General features: G+C 39.9%; 1 pseudogene; it reads right to left on the bottom strand.

Moving 5' to 3' along the window:
* Positions 1-333: 333 nt before the first annotated feature.
* Positions 334-2,422, bottom strand: LOC149224609 (myosin-12 pseudogene; annotated as a pseudogene).
* Between the last annotated feature and the right edge of the window lie 18,879 nt (positions 2,423-21,301).

The following is a 21,301-nucleotide window of genomic DNA, read 5'->3' as shown; positions in this document are numbered from 1 at the left end:
ATATTTATTTTATCTATGTCATTTGTTATGAATATATTCATAACATAGCCTCTTCCTTTAGAAGCTTTGTCCTCAAAACTTTAACGCTTGGGTTTTTCTTCACTTAGTGTATGTCGTCTTCGATGTATATAACCTGGTCATCAGACACAGTAGTCGAGGTGGCCTGCTTGAATGGTCCAGCCCGCGGTGATGACAGACATGCACGATACATGGGACGATACGGTGAACGATGCAATGAACGTCAGACAGGGCAGTGAGAACATGCCATCGTGCTGTGATCTATAGTGTTATGCACATAATTCTGCCCATGTCTTTCTTGTAGCCACCTTCAAATTAAGCGAGACACGAAATGCCACAGAAAGCATGGGCATTGGCCTCACTTGTTTTGTGACTAGGTAATGGAACAAAAATGGAGGTCCCTTCTCGGGTGCTGAACCCTAACACCCCCAGAACGACTTTATTGTTTCCCTGGAAGTAAAAGAAACTATCGTCGTTGGAAAAAACCATGCCACCGACCATTGTCCGAACTTTGCGCTGGATAATTTTGGCTAAATTTCCCAATACCTCAGATCTTCTAGCATCTAATTCAGCCATTTGTCCTGCTCTGAGGAAAACCTTTAATTTCCCTATCTGATAACCTTGAAGACCCATCTTGTCCAGCAACTTTTTATTTGCAGTCTTCTCATCATAGCTCCCATCAAGCACACTTGGAGCAAGAATACAAAAACGATCAAGAAATTCATCAAATGTTCTTCTTGTAGGATACCCAACACAACTGATTCTAATTGCCTCCATAACACCTCCACAACGTAGTTGTTGCAAGACATTGTGATTCTAAAAAATGTCTGGCTTCAGTAAACTGTTTGGTTTAACGCATCTTATGTAATGAGGCTTTGTTGAGCTAAGTGTTTCCAAAAGAGATTGCAGTTGTTGCTTAAAGAGAGTGCCAATAGAGGAGAACTTAGATGACTTAGAAGACTCCTCAGGGAGAGGAGGAAAGAGACCCGCAACAAAAGAACAGTTTGAAGCATTTAATAGAGCTTGATGTTCTGCAACAACATAATCTTTATTCTTGTCAATGAACAAATCGGTCTGATATGTAACATCACCAACATAATGACCAATAGTGAAATCTATACGAGAAAGTTTTGGTTTGCGGAAGCGTTTGTGATTCTTAAACGTTTGATAAATCTTTTGCGAAAATGTTTCATGATTTGATCTTGGAAACATGCAGGATTCATCCCGAAGAGAAATTACTCCTCCAGGTTTCTTCTCAATGAGATCCAATATATCTTGATTATCAACAAATTCAATGTAACTCCAATCAATTTCTTCTCTTATGTATTCTTCTTGTTCCATCTTAAACACATGCCGATTAAAGTGCTATTGCATCTTCTCATTTGTGAGATTGATACACAACTGTTCAAAGCTATTGGTCTTAAAGCTTTCAAAACCATAGATATCCAAAATCCCAATTAACATCTTTGAATTAGGATCCTGGCCGATTGAAATATTTAGTTTGTTCACCAGCCAATCAAATAATCGTGAATATATGGTTTTTGGAAATGCATCTCGGTTTGTAGCTGCGGCAACTGGATCTAGTGATTTTGTAATGTTTTCATCACGTGTCACAATGACACATTTACAAAGAGAGTCTTCAAGACCTAGATGGAGAATAGCAACCATAACTCGAAATATTTCCTCTTGCTCTTAAGAACTGATCCCCACTACATCCATGGCCCTTCTTGTTAGAAGATACTCTTCTGCATCACTCACATAATCAAATTCATAACAATTGGTCTGGTTGAGATAATGAAATGTTCTTGGATCCCCCACCTTGTATTTCTCAATATCCTCTGGTGGTGCAACACAGAGCATATAGTAAAAATGATAATTCCTTTCAGGATCAGAAACCTGACAAACATGGGTGCTTTCTAGTAGGTAGGTTCTGACAATAGCTCCCAAGATTCCCCCATTCTTGTCAAATTGAAGCTCAACAAATTTACCAAAGTGGCTTGAATTGTTATTTCTGAAAGCTTTTGCATTTCCAAAGGCTTCAAGAACAGGATTTGATTTTAGCACTTGCTGTTCCACTGATCTTCCCTCAGTTACTCCTCGACCCCCCATGTAAGAAAGATAGGGCATAAGCATTTTGGTAGATTCTGTTTTACCTGCTTCACTTTCTCCCCTGACTAAAATGGCCTGATTTATTCCATCATTGATCATCACCCTATATGCAACATCTGCAATGGTAAAAGCATGAGGGCTTAGCTCTCCAAATGTAGCCTCCTTGTATTTTTCCATCATTAGGATTGATGGCAATCAGTATGCTCCCAGTATATGTATAAATTTCATCAAGTCCATATCTAGTTGACAAATTGTGCAGAACTCCCGATTTATGCAAATAATCTAGTTTTGTCATATCATCCACACCCCCAGGCACTGCTTCAGTATCTTTAGGGTGTGCATTTGAAACGTCCACAACCACTGTTTTTCCAATGGTGGTTTGAATTTTAGCTTTCCGTCCATTGATCTCTAGAATTTCTCCATCGATCCAGGCATCTTCATCCTCATTATCATTAGATTCATCATCTTGATTTGTATCATTTTCATATTCATCATTATCAACATTTTTATTGAATTCTTCTTCTTTTTCTTCTTCCACATTTTCCTCTCGACATGATTGAACTTCTGCAATTGATCTAATTGCTGAAATGCTTCTTGAATACTAAACTGTTCAATGTAATCAAGATGTGAACGTAATGGCACATTGTGCGGCGAACTACGTTCAAAGGCCCGCATGACTATATCGTGTGCCATGGCTCTGATACCACTGTAGCATAAAAACTTATGCTGAAACAAGAAGGCTGATAGCTTGTAGATTTAATTGTAAAAATAAACACATGTATTTGTAAATAATAATTTATTATTATATAAAATGTATAAGATGGTTTGAATGTACAATGAGGACCCTGCTTTTATACCTCAGCAGGTGACCTTTTGTGAATGGGCATGTCTTTTAGACACGCCTTTTGACTTAATTTTATGGCTAATTAACCTAAATAATATTTAATTATTTAATATTTATATTTATTTTATCTATGTCATTTGTTATGAATTATATTCATAACATACCTCTAGAGAAGAGGTGGGGAGACATCGAGCTGTAGTCAGGAGGACTACAGGCGATGAGGGGCAGGATCCTTGAGGTACCCAACCTCTTGGATTATACCTTGCTATGAGAGCCCCGAAGAGAGAGTAGAAAGACTAGAAAATGTCGGTAGAAAGAGATGAGGATGAAGCAAAAGAGGGTGCTACAGTGCAGGAGTCCACGGGCAGCGCGAGGCTAGCTGGCGTAGCAGTGCGAGAGGCACAGAGAGTGTTCCAATAGTGCAGGATGGCACAAAGAGGTTTGTAGCGGTGCGAGATGCAGGGAGTTGTTGCAGCAGCGCAGAGGTTAGTAGAAGGAGCACGTGATAGCAGAAGAGAGAGCTTTAGAATTGTGAGTGTTTCTACCCTGACAGGGATGTCAATAGTTGGGTGGATCAATTACTTACTTCTCAGTAACTGAGTTGTAGTGCAGTAGCAGTATGCAATAGCACGATGCAACATGATAAGAGGGGGATGTAGTGTTGGGAGGATGGACCAGTAGCAACACAGATGCAGAGGGAGCTGCCATACGGATGCAGAAGTGGTAGTGGAAGGGACATGGGCAGCAGTACAGGATGCAGCAGTGCAAAGGATGTTGGGCAGGGAGGCCTAACATCAACATAGGTACCGGTGTCAGATAATTAGTGTGATGCTCAGTGTGGAGTATTATTAGAGCACAGTCCTCACTAAGAGGGAGTCTTTATTTGGGGTAAAATCGAATGTGTTATAGCCATGAAAATGGGTGGAGAGGCTATAAAACATGATATCTCCAAGACCCAGAAATGCTTTGGGCAGATTCTACCCAGTTAAGAAGATATTAAAATAATTAATATTTTTAATGGAGTTCCTAAGTCTAAACTTAGGAAAAATAAAATATTAATGGGTATTAATATAAAACTGGGTTGGAAGGTTCCAAATGACATTGATCAAGCCAAATATAATCTTAGCCGTTGATTAGAGATGTAATCTCGACCGTTGAAAGACCAACATGAAAAGTATAAGAGGAGGCTTGAGGGTCAGTTGGAGAACACACCAGAGTGATTAGTCATTTGATTTACTAGAGCGGGGTTTTCTAAGTAAAGTTGAATCAGTGATCAACAACGAGGGGCAGTGAGTACTAGATAGAGATGCAAAGATAGTTCCGAGAGACCAACGCAAAAGTAGAGAGGCAAATGCAGAAGCCAGAGCAGGCCACACAGATCCCAACAGAGACAGCATAGAGGCCAGAGGGCCTGCGTCATTCACGCAAAGGGCAGCAGGAGTGACACAGAGGGTCCAAGAGGCTGCGCAGTACCTCAAAGGGTTGACGCAGAGGGTTCTGAGGCTGACCCAGAGGCTAGAAGGGCCAATGCAGTGCTTTAGAGTTGCTGGAGAGGGTTTTTTGGCACAGGTTTTCTGGAACCCAGTTGTACCCAAGGATATACTGCATAATAATAAACCCTCAAAATTATTGCACCCAATTTTCTCGCATTAGGATTTTCCGGGGACGGTTGTCTAAAAATAATGGTGTCGCTTGTGTGTTTGTCTATTTCTTTTAGCTATTGATCTATAGATGGTTGAGATTGTATTGTGTTTATTTCAATATTTATATGGTTAAATAACTTGTTAGTAATTAAACAAGTAGGAAAAATAAACCAGAGAATACAAATAAAATTTCCAACGGGTAATACTTAGAAATTTCAACATGGTATCACAACGTGGTTGCAAATCATAGGAAAAGCTGAAGGCATCGGCTAAAGCAGAGCATTTGCAGCAGAATCAACTGTCTTGAGTGATAGAAGCTGATCCTTGCAGAGGGACTGCATCATTGGTCTGTGCCAGAGAGAGGCTAGTGCAGAGACCATGAGGGTTGACGCAGTTGGATGAGGGAGCAGTTTTGCCAGTGCCGGTATTGCGTAGAGCCTAGAGGCTCAGTCCTTTAGTTGCTGGGGCATAGGAATTTGTGGGAATTTTGCAGGAGAAAAGTTGGTGGGGTATTGTGGGCAGAACAATACCTACAGGGCAAAACCAAGGTAGAAGGAGTTGCTACCAAGGCAGATTTCTAGCCAAGGAATCGAATTAATTTTGTAGGTGCACAGAAGATCAAAGAGGTACAACTTGACGATTGGCAGGAGGATTTCGAGAAGGGAAATTGAGACTCAGAGGGAGTCCAACAGAGAAATTCCAGGTGGGAAGTAGAGAGACTCAACAAGAGTCAAAGAGAGAACTTCCAAAGGGAAGTAGAGAGACTCGGAGGAGTCGACGAGAAGAGTAGAGAGATGGCCATGAATGGCCCGAGGGATCATGAAAGGCTGGACATAACATCCAACTTTGTGGCTCTGGAAGGTTAGAATCCTATCCATTCTAGATAGACATCACATCAAGGCCTTCTCCTTGAGAACAATGGCGATTTCAGTTGACCCGACTGATAATGAGAAGTACGAGGAGGCAATGGCTAAGGCGAAATGTATCATCCTTGATGGGGTCAAGGATCATGTGGTCCAACATATTGCGAAGAAGGAGATGACAAAGGAAATGTGGGATGCCTTGAAGAAATTGTACTAGCATACTTCCGTGCAGAGGAAGATGTTACTTGAGAATCAGATGCAGTCATACCAGATGCAGAAGGGGGAGTAGATAGATCACTTCCTTGGTCGGTTGAAGGAGATCCAGGACCAACTGACTTCGATAGGGGCCAGGCCAGACGAGGAGATGTTGGCGAGGACCGCACTTAACATAGTCTCTGAGGAGTGGGAGACATTTGTCCAGAGCATACTGGGCAGGGAAAATCTTCCAGATTGGGAAGAATTGTGGGTGGATCTTCACCTAGAGGAGATTAGAAGCCTAAGAAAGATAGGAGATAGTAGCAAAGGAGTTTGGATCAAGAAGTAAGAGTAAGAGGATGCAACTCTCGCATCTACAGGAAAGCAAGAGAATAGGAAGAAAAAGGACCTCTCTAAGGTCAAGTGCTTCAACTATGGGGAACTGGGTCATTATGCAAACCAGTGTACAAAGAAGAAGAGTAAGGGAGATGCGTCTAACTCTAAGGCAGCGCCAGTGAAGACGGAGAAGGAGGTCGAGGAGGATGATGATTGTGCCATGAGTGCTTATGTACCTCTAGAGAAGAGGTGAGGAGACATCGAGCTGTAGTCAAGAGGACTACAAACGATGAGGGGCGGGATCCTTGAGGTACCAAACCTCTTGGATTATACCTTGCTACGGGAGCCCCGAAGAGAGAGTAGCAGGACTGGTGAATGTCGGTGGAAACGAATGAGGATGAAGCGACAGAGAGTGCTAAAGTGCAAGAGTCTGCGAGCAGCGCGAGGCTAACAGGCTGTAGTAGTGAGAGAGGCATGAAGAGTGTTGATGACACAAAGAGGTTTGTAGCGGTGCGAGATGCAGGGAGTTGTTGCAGCAGCACAATGGTCACTAGAGGGAGCATGTGATAACAGAAGAGAGAGCTTCAACATCGTGAGTGTTTCTAGCCTGACAGGGATGTCAATACTTGGGTTGATCAGTTACTTAATTCTCAGTAACTGAGTTGTAGTGTAGTAGAAGTATGCAACATGATGAGAGGGGGATGCAGTGCTGGGAGGATGGACCAACAGCAACACGAATGTAGAGGGAGCTACTGTATGAATGTAGAAGTGGTAGTTGAAGGGACATGGGCAGCAATACAGGATGCAACCGTGCAAAGGATGTTGGGTAGGGAGGCCTAACATCATCATAGGTATCGGTGCTAGATAATTAGTGTGATGCTTAGTGTGGAGTATTACTAGAGCACAGTCCTCGCTAAGAGGGGGTGTCTATTTGGGGTAGCATCGGATGTGCTATAGCCATGTAAATTGGTGAAAAGGCTAAAGAACATGATATCTCCAAGACCCAGAAATGCTTTAGGCAGATTCTACCCGGTTAAGGAGATATTAAAATAATTAATATTTTTAATGGAGTTCCTAAGTCTAAAATTAAGAAAAATAAAATATTAATGGGTATTAATATAAAACTGGGTTGGAAGGTTCCAAATGACATGGATCAAGCCAAATCTAATCTTAGCCGTTGATTAGAGATGTAATCTCGGTCGTTGAAGGACCAATAGGAAAAGTATAAGAGGAGGCTTGAGGGTCAGTGGGAGAACACACCAAAGTGTTTAGTAATTTGATTTACTAGAGTGGGGTTTTCTAAGTAAAGTCGAATCAGTGATCAACAGCAAGGGGCAGTGAATACTAGACAGGGATGTAGAGATAGTGCTGAGAGACCAACGCAAAATCAGAGAGGCAGAAGCAGAAGCCAGAGCAAGCTACACAGAGCCCAACAAAGATAGCACAAAGGCTAGAGGGCCTGCATCATCCATGCAGAGGGCAGCAGGAGTGACGTAGAGGGTCCCAGAGGCTGCGCAGTACCTCAAAGGGCTGACGTAGAGGCCAGAAGGGCCAACGCAGTGCTTTAGAGTTGTTGGAGAGGGTTTTTTGGGACAAGTTTTCTGAATACCTGTTACCGAGTAGAGAGGGATGACTTCCAGTTTTTTTTCTCTGTCGGGTGAGCCAGTTTGGCACCTAGTTGTACTCAAGGATATATTGCATAATAATAAACCCTCTGAATTACTGCACCGATTTTCTCGCATTAGGTTTTTCCAGGGATGATTGTCTAAAAATAATGGTGTCGCTTGTGTCTTTGTCTATTTCTTTCAGCTGTTGATCTGTAGATGGTTGAGATTGTATTTTGTTTATTTCAATATTTATATGGTTAAATAACTTGTTAGCAATTAAACAATTATGCGAAATAAACCAGAGAACATAGATAAAATTTCTAATGGGTAATACTTAGAAATTTCAACATCCCCCTCAATCTATTTTCTTTATTTTTCCCTATTATCTACATATCATATTCCCTTATCCCATTTTTATTTTACATTATCTCTATCCCAAAACATTCATGGTGTCCCTTATTCCTATTTACGTGTAAATCCCCTTTATCTTAAGCCGAAGTCCCCTTTTATCCTAGGCCTAAATCCCCCTTGCTAAAACATTATTGCAAATGATGAGTAAAAATTACCCATGTGCCTCATACACAGCCACACCCATTTACTCAGTGTTGTCCAAAACCATAAACAAACATGTCGAACATGGAAGTCTTCTACACTTTGCAATACAATTTCCTCTTAAATTCACTGTTTTAGTCACCATTTTTCAGAATGGTTTCTAACCACATGGAGGATAATTTTGGAAAACTGAAAGAAGTTTTTCTCAATCACAGGTCAAAGAACAATAACCTATTCCATATTTTGCACAAATGTCACATATCAGGACACTTGATTTCATCTCTAAAGGTTATTTTTTGGACTGAACAAATACTTTGTTTTAGTCATGGTTTTGCAGAGCAGACTTTGAGGATCTGGGGAAAATTTTGAGGAAGCTGAGAAAGCTTTATCTCAAAAACAAGTTCATATACAAAAAAATCTCTCATTTTCAGCACAGGTATTATGATTTTGGAGATATTAAACACTGTTGGAGGCCTATTTTTCACAAACTAAAATTCTGCATTTTCCTCCTGTTTCAATCATTGTTTTTTGGCGTACTTTTCTAACCAATGGAAGTGAATTTTCAAAAAATGAAGGAGGTTTGTTTCTATAATGTGCCAAAGAACAAAAACCTATCTAATTTAATCCCAAGTGTCACGGTGTGGGAATTACAGGTGTCACTTGGAGACCCAGTTTTTACGATTTCCTGCTATGAAATTCTGAAATTTGTTTTGAAATTCGATTTGTGAATTCAAATTTTTGGAAGGTTTGATGCATGGTGGGAGTTATAAGGTGTTTTTTATGAAATTATGGTCATTTCAATGATTTTTGAGTAGGCTATAGTTCTATGGTGTTGATTTGTTGAAGCTTGATAGCGTATAAGAGGCAGTTTTGGAAAAGGCGTTGCACAGTTGTTGCGCAAGCCATGCATGTACATTTGCACATATGTTGGGAGGAATCCACTTGTCAGAATTTGAATATAGGAACGTGGATCAGGTGTGGCATAAAACTCACCTCTTCAGCAACCAACCATGTGTTAGTTTTGAAAGAAAAATGTTGTTGCGCAGGCGCTACCCAATCAGCACTAGCTTTTCTTGTTTATTCTGGTTTATTGGGTTCATGAATATGGATTTTGAAGATATTCTTCTTTTATTAAGACATTTAGTTTTTCTTAGATAAATCTATGAAGCTTTTATGGCTTTTGTTTATTTTTCATTGTAAGAGGAAAAATAATCATAACAGTGAAAAATATTTCCTCTTTTTATTTTTTGATTCGATCCTTTGTTTGATCAATGATGCACCGAACTTATACACATATGATATTTAATGTATGGTATATTTAATATGATGAATGCATATGAAGAAGGTGATTTTTGGTTTGATTATTTCTGGGGAAATATTGTAGTTTTATGTTGTGAGCTATGTTAATGATTATGTTTGGATGTTGAAGCGATTTCAGCTGACTTGCAGAGATATTTGTGGTATGAATGCTTCAGAAATGTTTCTTCTTTAGTTTGTGTTATCCTCTTTGTGTTATCTTCTAAATCTAATTTGAAGGTGTATGGAACAATTATGCTTGAATTCATTTCACATGCTCTTGTCTAGCTGTACCAAAATATTTCAGTTGCAAATGGAATATTTATACCTTTGAATGTTTTGTCTTTTTCTTCTTGATAATAATTCATCCAAGTTGCAATAATGAAATGTTATTTATTCTTCCATTTTAGATGAATGTCTTGATGTTCCTATTTCCACTATACTACAAATTGTTTTTTCATTCTGAAGTTGTACTAGTCGAGCCTTTGTATATGAAATTGGTTGGGAAATGCATAGGCATGATGTACCAGGGAGGTCATGATCACATGCATTAGTTTTCCTAGAATCCCCTACCACCCCCAAACCAAAAAATTAAACATTTTCAGAACTGGTCTCTGTTAAAGATTATATTTCAAAGTTTTATCTCTGGGTTTTCTCAGTGAGGGAGCCCCATTAGGTTGAAGAAGGCATCCTATTAAGCAAAGGAGGTTTGTGGTTACCTCTAGGTTCCTCTCCTCAACCTGGAGGAATTACTGGGTGCTAACACTAGGAAAGGTTCCTTTATTAGAAAATGATCAAGTCTGTGCGCAATAGATTCTTCCCCCATGCTATGGTTTCTCCAAGTCGGGAGAATTTTTTCCATGTCGATATCAATGAGGTGATGAGAATCCATAATTCGGGAAAAGAAATCTGACAAGGAATCCGCTTGAGCCCGATGACCCCAACATTCATCCCTTCCGATGGAGAAATTCATGTCACCTTTGATAATAAGATTGTTTGTGTTCATGAAGGAAATCTTCATCAATGCATTCCAGAAAGAATCACAATTGTGACATGGAACATATATATTCACAATATTGAGAGGAACCACGAGTTCTTCAGAATATATATTAGTTGCAATAAATTTATGATGACCCCAAATATTGTGAATCCGAATAGATTTGGGGTTGTATCCAGTAACAATCCCTCGAGATCTACCCATAGCATCAATGGCATGGAAGATCCATCCTTTAAATAATGATGTCAAAGTATGCTCAATATCCAAAGTTTCTTGGAAGAAAATGATATCAAGATGATAAGATACGATTAGATGTTTCGGGGCTAGCTAACCCTCGAAAGTCGAAAGATAACCACTTCATGGGGGAATCGAGGATGGGGCATGAATGGCTCTAAAGACCCATTTTCCATAGATAATTGTGTTCCTGCAGCTATATCGAGACTGACTTGGTTCACAACTTTTGAGATAGGAGATTTTCTTCCACGAGTAATCTTGGGGATTTTGGACAGAGAGAGTGGACCCAGACCTGTCCCATGGCTAGATAGGATAACAGGGCGAGTGGGAGGGTAGGTTGAGGATTGAAGGAAGTACTTGTGTCCTTGACCCAAAGCAGATGAGAAGTCGTTATGAGCCTAGAGGGAGGGAGAAGGAATCATATTACATACAGGTAGGGTTTTTGCTGAGCATGAGATAACTTCCATATGGTGTAGAGGGAGGTGACTACTAGAATGAAAATCAGACGATGTTAGAATAGATACAAAAATGAGAGTTACTATGTAGGAAGAAAAGGGTGGGGGAGAGGAACTATTACCCAGTGGGCCTGATGCCGAAGGATGCATAATCTTCAAGCTAGAATCATCTTTGAGTCCGTGAGTATCTTGAGAAACTTCCCTTGAGGCCGAGTGATCTGCAGAAGAGGGAGTTGGGTGAGACGAAGCAGGTACACCCTGTGAGAGACCCAATGTAAGTGGTAGATCACCAGAGTTCTGAGCACATGAGAGATGGCTACGTCGATTCTGTTGAAGAATAAATGGGAAATCCTTGTATACATTTCCGACTTGGTGGCATCAACGACATCGAAAAGGAACCCCCTCATTGTCAAGAATTTGATTTCGGACAATCCCTTTGTAATGAAAAATGAGATTCTCCACTAATCCTTCTTGGGTGTCCATAAAAACCAAGATCCTTGCAAAATACATTCTACTAGTCTCCAAAAAAGATTTGTCATACTCCAAATATTGACCCAAGTCATCACCAATGAGATGGAAAACATCTCATAGGAGTGTTGCATAAGTAGGCTCGAGAGGCAAACCCATACAAGACTCACTCCAAATTGTGTAACACCCTCCTCCCACATCTACCCAAGTAACCGACCAACTGAAGTAAGCACGTGATGATAAGTTACTATGACATGATTCGACTCCCTATTTGTCTGTCAAGGAAGTGGAATTGACAGAAACACACCATACAGACCTTTCACATTAGCAATAGAACTCCCAGGCCTCAAGTATACATCCCTCGAGGTCAACTGAAATTTTTAACCGTTAAACCCCTGGACGCTCCCACAGCATGGGTATGCATGTGTCTGGGGACTTTTCTGCCCAATGTTGTGCCTGTGTCTCCAGGATTTGAGACACTTTTTTAGGCCCAGAGTCCATGTCATTTCCCAGAACCAAATGACACTTTCAAAACTAAAAGATAACAACAAAACAATTATACAAATGCAATTACTTGAACAAGGACTTGATTGGACCCCTACTAGCCATGAGATAATTTCGTCAAACATGTCACAGTTATGTAATCTACTAGTTGAAACAATATATTTGAGCATATGGGTCTCATACTCATATGAGAATCTCTAAGAAGCATTGATGCCTCAAGACATTAGCTGCAGTTTCATCCATTAGGCCATAGATACATTGTTTATTCATTTATAACTAAAAACATGATGAAAGACATACATATCCACTGTCATAATACATGTTCATAACCAAAATAATAACAACAAAATTACTAAGAAAAAAACAACCATATAATCCACATATAAACCAGTATAAAACTCATGAATTAAAAAGGAGAAACAACCTCATATTAATGATGTCAAGGCCAACTAGGTTTGGGACTTCCACGAACCACCCAACCATAGACATGGTTGAGCCAAATATCACTTTAGCCAGTAACCCCCGTGCCATATTCCAAGCATGAATGTGGGATCTCACAAAACACATCAATCAAAACCATCCAGGGCTTCCAGAGGCCAAACCACCTCAACCCATCAATAGTGATTCCATCTCATGGTTGGACATCACAAACCATCACCAGATTGGTCGCTACCCAAGCCTTCTAGGGCTCCAGAGCATTTTTCCAACCAAGGCTTCCAAGACTAGTAACTCAACCTACCAAGGGATTCCAGAGCGTTTTTCCAACCAAGGCTTCCAGGACTAGTAAATAAACCTACCAAGGGCTTCTAGAGCGTTTGTCCAACCAAGGCTTCCAAGACTAGTAACTCAACACAAGCTGTTATAGGGCTTCCAGAGTGTTTGTCCAACCAGGGCTCCAGGAACTAGTAACTCAACCCAAGTTAAATGAAACATGAGAACCAACTAGAAAACAAAGAAATGAACTCACAACACCATGTCTATCCCGGAAATAGCAAGGCTAAATTCACTGTTAATCCAGGCGATCCTCCATGCCAATGAAAAATCATGACTAATAAACCACATGCATATGCCATGCATGACAAAACCATGCATGCCAAAAATATTGAGGAAAACATACATGCAAGTCGGTACCTGCAAGAAAAACCTATTGTAGCTGCTGATCCCGATGTCCTCTTGCGATTTCCTGCTCTCTCTTTGCTTTATTTCTCCAAAAATCCAAGTATGCCACACTCCTTGAAGAGTGCCCCAAGAAATTCTAAGTGTCAAAGAGTATGAGGGAGAGAATAGAGAGAGATAACTCTAAAACTGAACTGACAAAAGTCTGTGAACTAATCCTCAAAATACTTTTTATTAATGAGGCCTCTATTTTCTTTATTTTTTCATTATTTTCCTCCATTTTCCTCCTCACATGCAACCTGTGACCTTTCATCTCCCTTTTCTCCTAATTTCCATTATTTTCATAAATAGATGTGCCAAAATGCCATTTTTCGTTTCTAAAGCCTTTGCCACTTTCCTTAGCCATTAATTAATCACCAGTGATCCTCATCACTATGACTTTGCCCAACATTCAGCTTGGAATACGTGTCCCATGACCATGGTTATTATTTTTCCTTTATTAACTTTTATTGCATGTAATTTTCACTAGGGTTGTTATAGAACCCTCCCCCTTGGGGGAACACTATCCTCAGTGATCAACAACACCTGCAAAAAACAAGGATGCTGTGATAAAAACATGCTGCCCATGGAGCTTTATAACTTAGCTCATTGCAGTATTTACATTGATCATCCTGCTGAGAAGAAAACCAACATGAAAACATAACAATTATAACATCATAATGACATGACACCATACCACTTATTATATCTTTATAACATATCTCGTGGTGGTATTTACATCCATATACATATGTACATATACCAAACATCACAAAAACATGTACCAAAAACATATACCAATGTTGACGATGCTGGACCCGCCAACATTTAGGGGATCACCCCGGTATGAAGTCCTAACTAGACCTCACACTGTTTGGTGTGGGAGTCCCATCCGGTATGATGGCCTAGTTGCCATTATCTTAAGGATTTTCCTCAACTCTTGCTTGTCAGCACAAGAGAGTGGTCTGCTTTGTCTTTGAGAAGTGAGGTTTGTGTGCCTAGTGCGTGTAAGTGTTACTTGTGTCAATGGCTATTTCATTGTAGAGGGAGAGAGGGTGAGAGTGAGCCCCAAGTCAGTTGGGAGAGTCCCAACTCTGCTAGGAACACAAAAAACAACAGGACATGCACAACTTTTAGTGAAATAGTCCACACATATGTGGTAGTCACAACACACAAGGGAATATAACACGTATAACACTCAGCAGATTAGTCTGCACAAGTGTAACGGTTGTTATAGCAAGTTTTATGTGAAAGGTCTGTCTGATGTTCGGGAGAGTAGTCTACACAAGAGAGATAACGTTAACAACATATACCACACATTTTCATTAACATATGTGTATTACAACAAGTGAATTAGTTCAAGTGTTAAACATAAGTTCAAGCAACATGCATTACAAGTGTTAAAGATTAGTCTTACAATAGGTACAATGCATGTGTGAAAACGTGCTGGCCTGTTAGCAGGCTCTTGAATTAAGCGAAAGTTCCAAGACACATCGTTACACCATACATCACTAACCCTGTGTGAGGGGCATTGGAGCCACTACTTACTCCTCAAAGAAAGGATAACAAACTCTCTTGGCTTTGTGGGAGGAGCTGAGGTGGAAAGTCCCTTCCATGTACAAATCAAGGGGTATTTATAGCCAAGGGTGAAACTGACCCTTGTGGCTGTTCGACTACCCTCATGACTGTTTGACTTCCATGAATTTTTGACTTTACATGACTCTTTGTACAACAAGTGGGTCTCTTGGACTTCCATGTTACATTACATTGATTGAAAACATGGCCCACAGTAGAGATGTGGACGACATGACTCATGATAAGACTTGACAAGGCAGTGTTGATACATTCGTGCTGCTACTAGAGTGCATGTCAAGCTGCAGTGCTGCTGGGTGGTGGATGTCTTCATGACATGTCACAGCTTTACCTCAGCATGAAAAGGTGCATAGAGTCTTCGATGGTCATTGGTTCGCTTGATGTTTCTTTGGCACATTGCTCCTTTCTTGTATGTTGGAAAGCTTGACAGGTTCCTCTATTCATGAAAGGTGCATGTTCATCCATTCGTTTTTCCGTGAGAACACCTTGCATGTTTGATCGTCCGTCCATCTAGGAACACATCTTTTCATGATCATATTTTTTCGAGCACATCTCTTCACATGAATCATTCGTTCGTCCATTGGTGAACTTGTCCTTCTGCATGTGCTCCCTTCGTTCCTCCTATTCGTCATCGCGCCATGTTTATTGGTGTACCTGTGCCTACAGTCACTGATGACGAGACGACATCAAATCCAAAAACCTCCTATTCTACCATGAAACATGATCATTTTGGATGCAGGTGATGAAAACTGTGCAAGGGTCAATGGGTGATGAAGATGGGCAATCCGAGTTGACAGTGATTATCCGCAAGGTCTGGCTCAGCTGGAGGGAAAAATTGCACAAATTTTGGGAGGAACAGCCCGGGCTACGGGAAGGTAGGGCAGACCAAATCTATGCATTTTCTAGAACAAGCGGGTAGGAGGGGATTGACAGTAAAATTTGCGCAATTTCTTGGAGGAACAATCTGGGTTGTAGGGAGGATAGGCAGACAAGATTTGCGCAGTTTTTTGGAGGAATTGGCCAGGAGCCTGGTAGCCAAAACTTCTCAATTCTTGGAGGGAACAAGCAGCTAGCTACTGGGTTATTGGTAGCAAAAACTGTGCAACTCCTAGAGGGAACTGGCAGTTAGCTGCCAGAGCTTGGCAACAGAAACTGCACAATTCCTGGAGGGAACTGGTAGTTTACCATTGGGAGTTGTTGGCAAGAGAAATTGCGCTGATGCTGGGAGGCCGACCTACTAATCATCTCAATTCAATTTCTAAGCTGAGTGGATTGCTAGGCAATAGAGGGCCTGCTCATGAAAACTGCGCAATTTTTTGCATGAGCAGTCGGTCGACTGTCGGGAGGAATGGTTGGGAAAAATGCGCAATTTTCTGAGGGAGACATGGACAGGAATTGGGTGTCTGTTTGGCCTCTCTGTGCAATTTCCTTAGTTATTAGGGTGGGCAAGGTTAGCAGCCTCTGCGCAATTTTTGAGGGGAGTCAGTCTCGGGGTGGCTGCCAGGTCAAACTCTTCGAGTGGCCAGCATGAAGGTTGATTGAATTGCTTGCAGGCAGTGCAACTTGAAATGAATTGCTTGGTTATCCTGCATTGTTCTGGGTGAAAGTCGATCAAGTCAATTGCGGGGTGATGGTCCGGCTATCAGAGGGGGGTTCAGTCATCAGAACTTCAGAATGAGTGAAAGATGCATATGCTATCTTGCAACACACACTTGCATGACTCGACAACAAGACAACTTAAACCTTTTAGGACCATATGTACAACATGATTGATGGGCGGTGTAGTCGACAAGCGCAACACTTGTGATTGATCGTTGGTCGACCGTGACGACGCTTGCGCGACAGTGAATGTGACTTCGTGTGTGAGTGTGACAAATGTTTTCATAGTGAGCACAACAAGTACACATGAAGTGAAGACTTTGAGCCTAACTAGAAGATGGTCGCAAGCATGACTTTGACATCAACATGCAAGACTTGGTGAAATGAACAAGCAAGGCAAATGCGAAGACTCACACAAGCTCCCGAAGTGAACCTGAGTGTGTGTAGTCATCAAGTGAAACTCTCAAGGGAGGCTCCGAAATTGGGTGCAAGCCGAAATTTTGGAAGGTGGTTGTAGCTACTACAACACTTGGTGACACACTGGTAGAATTCCAGCTTCTCTGTTTTGGTTCATTGACAGCACAGGGCCTTGGTCTTTCGGGGAGTATTGAATCGTTGTGCGGGTTACTTCAGCTTCCCCATTTACCCCATGGACATACATGGTTCACCTTTTTCCAACTTAGTCAAAGACAATCAAAAGCTTAGCTTGATCTCATTGTTTCGAATTCGTGAAGGGTAGTTTAGCTTGTGAGTTGAATATTTCCAGAGTATAAGTTTCGTCTCTGGTGTTGCTCTGTTGCCAGTAGTCCTAGAAAGTACCTTGGCAGAGTCACGCAGGAACACACACATTTCTCCACTGCTAGCGAGCCTGGTCAGTACCCTGATGGAGTTTCATGCTTCACCTCTCTACGCAGGAAGCCTTTCTCTTCTTTTTCCTTTGTATTTTTCAAGAGGACTGTGCATAGGAACTTATTTATTTTTGGGGAGAAAGAGGGATCCCAACTTATTGAGAGCAGAAGAGGTTGTTCCTTCAGAGAAGCATGTAATACCTCTGACATAGGTTTGCTCGTTTAGATTTCCCCTTCTCCGTTTCTACTAGTTGGATGAGCTTGAACACACAGAGTAGAAGGCTGAGTGTAGGGATGAGGCTTCCCAGTGTGGACACAAGCTTATGGTTGGATGAAAACTTCCCTTGCAGACGACTTGTATTTTCCATCAGGACTTCATCGGCTGAAGGTTGTAACCAAGCACAGAGAAGATAGACACAAGATTGTCTAAGTGCTGCGGCGTCACAAGTCTCTTCATATTTCAGCCACATACTCTATTCAAAAGCCAAAACATAGTAGTTGGCAGCACTTATTTCCAGAAACAAAAATAATAATATATGAAGCAAATAAAACGAACATAAATAAAAATAGCAAGTAGAACAAACAAAGTGAAAACAAATATAGTAAGCAAGGCAAACAAGATGAAAGCAAAAAACAAAAAGCAGACTATGTACATGGCACGGGGCGTGGCCCAGCCTGCTGGAAGTAACACTTGAGATCTTGGTCGTTGACAGGAAGGTTTTCAACCCTCTCATCAAGTGATTGCATGTAGAATGTGTGTGTGCCAAGTTTCTCATGGACCAGTGTAAGTCCACCGGGCTCCGCTACCGGAACCTGGTGGTATTCCAAAATATCTTTAAGTGAAGATGACACCACTGCTTCAGATATTCCATGCAACATAGGCTCAGATGACGACACGAGGTAGTTTTTTTTATATTTTGCGAGTGGTTCAAGTTCCTGAAATCAATGCATAAGCAAATTTCCCCGGGTTGCTTATGTGCGGGATTTAATTAGAAAACCAATAATGATGACAAACTTTGCAAGTAATCTAATCATCCAAAATCCTAGGCAATTTTTTCTGTATAACACTACAACAAAACCAGTGATTAGCGTCCCTTTTTACTTCTTTTTTTGCATCTAGAGCCCATTTTTGGTGCTATTTGCATCCATTTATCAAATATGGTGCAAAACTTGACACAAAATTTGCATCAAGTTTTGCACCAAATCTTACACCAAGTTTAGCACCAGGTATTGCAATAGGTTTTGCACCACGTTTTGCACCAAATTTTATGCCAAGTTTTGTGTCATCCTTTGCACCATGTTTTGTTCCAGGTTTTGCATCAATTTTGGCATCTATTTTTGTTTGACATACTTTTGCATCCTCATTTGCATCCACTTTTTGCACCTACACTTGCATCAACTTTTGCATCTTTTGCATTTTTTAAATCATTTTTTGCATCCATTTTTTCATCCATTTGTGCATCACTTTTGCGCCACGTTTTACATCGAGTTTTGTGTCTAGTTTTGAATATAATTTTGCATCTACTTTTGTTGCATCCACCTTTCCATCTTGTTTGGCATCCATATTTACATCCTCTTTTGCATCTATTATTGTACCCACTATTGCATCTAATATTTTTGTGCCACAATTGGTGCCTAGTTTGGCACCTCCTTTTGCACCCACTTTTGATTATAATTTTTCATCCACGTTTGCATCCTCATTTGCATCTAGGTTTTCATCAACTACTACATCTATTTTTGCATCCCTTTTTGTATCCAATTTTGGACCAGGATTTGCATCGGGTTTTGTGTCTCGTTTTGCATCTACTTTTGCATCGACTTCTATTGCATCCACTTTTGCATACAATTTTGCATCCACTGTTACACCCATTTTAAATTTCACTTTTTGCATCCCTTTTTACATCTTCATTTGCATCATACTTTGATTCTTTTTTTTCATCTATCATTACATCCACTTTTGTTATGCCATAATTTGCACCATGTTTTGCACTCACTATTGTATCCACGTTTGCTTCCAATTTTGCATCCATGTTCACATCCTCTTTTGCATCAAATATTGCATCTATTTTTGCATCCAGTTTTGTGTCAGGTTTATGCATTGGGTTTTTCATCTTGTTTTGTATCTACTTTTGCATCTACTTCCATTGTATCCATTTTTTTCATCCAATTTTGTTTTGCCTGTTGCATCAATGTTTGCTTCCACTTTTACATCCATTTTTGCATCTTATTTTGCATATTTTTTGTCTATTGTTACATCCACTTTTTTTGCACCATATCTTGCGTCTACCATTGCAACCACATTTGCTTCCACGTTTGCATCCACATTTGCATCCTCTTTTGTGTTCAAGTTTGCATCAGATATTGTGTATGTTTTTGCATCCCCTATTGTATCCACTTTTGTTTCATCCATTTTTGCATCTACTTTTGTGTCCGTTGTTGCATCCACATTTGTTTCACCACAGTTTGTGCCAAGTTTTACACCTACCATTGGACCCATGTTTGCTTCCACTTTTGCCTTCATGTTTGCATCCAAGTTTGCATTGACAACTGCATCTACTTTTGCATCCACTTTTGTGTTAGGTTTTTCATGTTGTTGTGCATCTACTTATGTTGTATCCACTTTTCATCGAATTTTACTTCTATTGTTGCCCCCATTTCTATGTTCGCTTTTGCATCCCTTTTCCAACACTTATCATATTTTCTGCATTGATGATATTCCTTATGGCACTGAAAATTATGAACAATTGATGACAATGTCAATAATATTGACAATGATGAAAATGAAGATGATGGCGATGACATGAATTATGATTATGATGATAAAGACAATAGTGGTTACAATGACATTAATGATGATGATGGCAATGATTATGATGATGACGACGCTAATGACCTTGGCGAATCTTCCCAATTTTAGATGTTGTCATTGTCATTGTCATAATCATAAGCATTATCTTTGGTGTCATCATCATCATTTTCATCTAGGTCATCATCAAAAACAATAATGGCATGAATGATGATGATGATTACAACAATGTTGATAGAAATTACATTAATGATGATGATGGGGATGATAAAAATGACAATGACGATGATAATGGTGGTGATGATGATGATCATCGATCATCTCTAAAAAATAGAGTTGTTATTTCTCTTACGTATATCAATGTGTCCTAAACAACCCTTTTCTAGCATTGATCACATTTTTTGGGTTGATGATATTTCTTACAACGTCTATAATTATAAACAATTGCAAACAATGTCCATAATGATGATGATGATGGAGCTGATGATGATGGCATGAATGGTGATTATGATGATAATGTAATGATGGCAATAACGATGACAAGGATGATGGTGATGATGATGACAATGATTATGATAATGAGAATGAACAATTACTAGTTTCACTACCATCTTCTGGATACATATTACTATCATACTTTTTAAATTTTCTGTCTCTCTTGAGGTATCTTACTATAATGGTGTTGTCAACACTAGAAAGATATATTGTTGTAATGGTGGTTCTAATGTTAGCACTAGCAAAGTTTTTGTTAAATTTTGGTTAAAAAAAATTGATTTATGCAATTATTTTGACAATCTATGTAAAAAAGTAAATAACATGCAATTATTTTGACTGTAGTCCCATTGATTATCATGAATTCACCAGTCTGAAGACCATCTTCTACATACATATTATTATTAAACTTTTTGCATTATATCCCTCTTATATCTTGTTGTAATGGCAGTATTAGCACTAAAAAAATATCTTGTTGTAATGGTGATGTTAGTATTAGCACTAAAAAAATCACTAAATTTTGGTAAAAAAAAGTTTATCATTTATTTATTTTTAATTTGGGAAATTTTTGTTTTTATTTTTTTTGTTTTTAATTCTATTTTTATGCAGTAATATTTTTTTTGGTTGAATTTTGGTAGTAACTAGTTTTTGGTCGAATCATATGTATTAACCATGTTCTTTATGCTA

This window comes from Pinus tabuliformis, chromosome Q, assembly GCF_031772625.1.
Source record: "Pinus tabuliformis cultivar Carrire ecotype Pingquan chromosome Q, CPIR1, whole genome shotgun sequence".
Classification (NCBI taxonomy): Eukaryota; Viridiplantae; Streptophyta; class Pinopsida; order Pinales; family Pinaceae; genus Pinus; species Pinus tabuliformis.
This window is presented reverse-complemented; position numbering and strand designations above follow the sequence as displayed.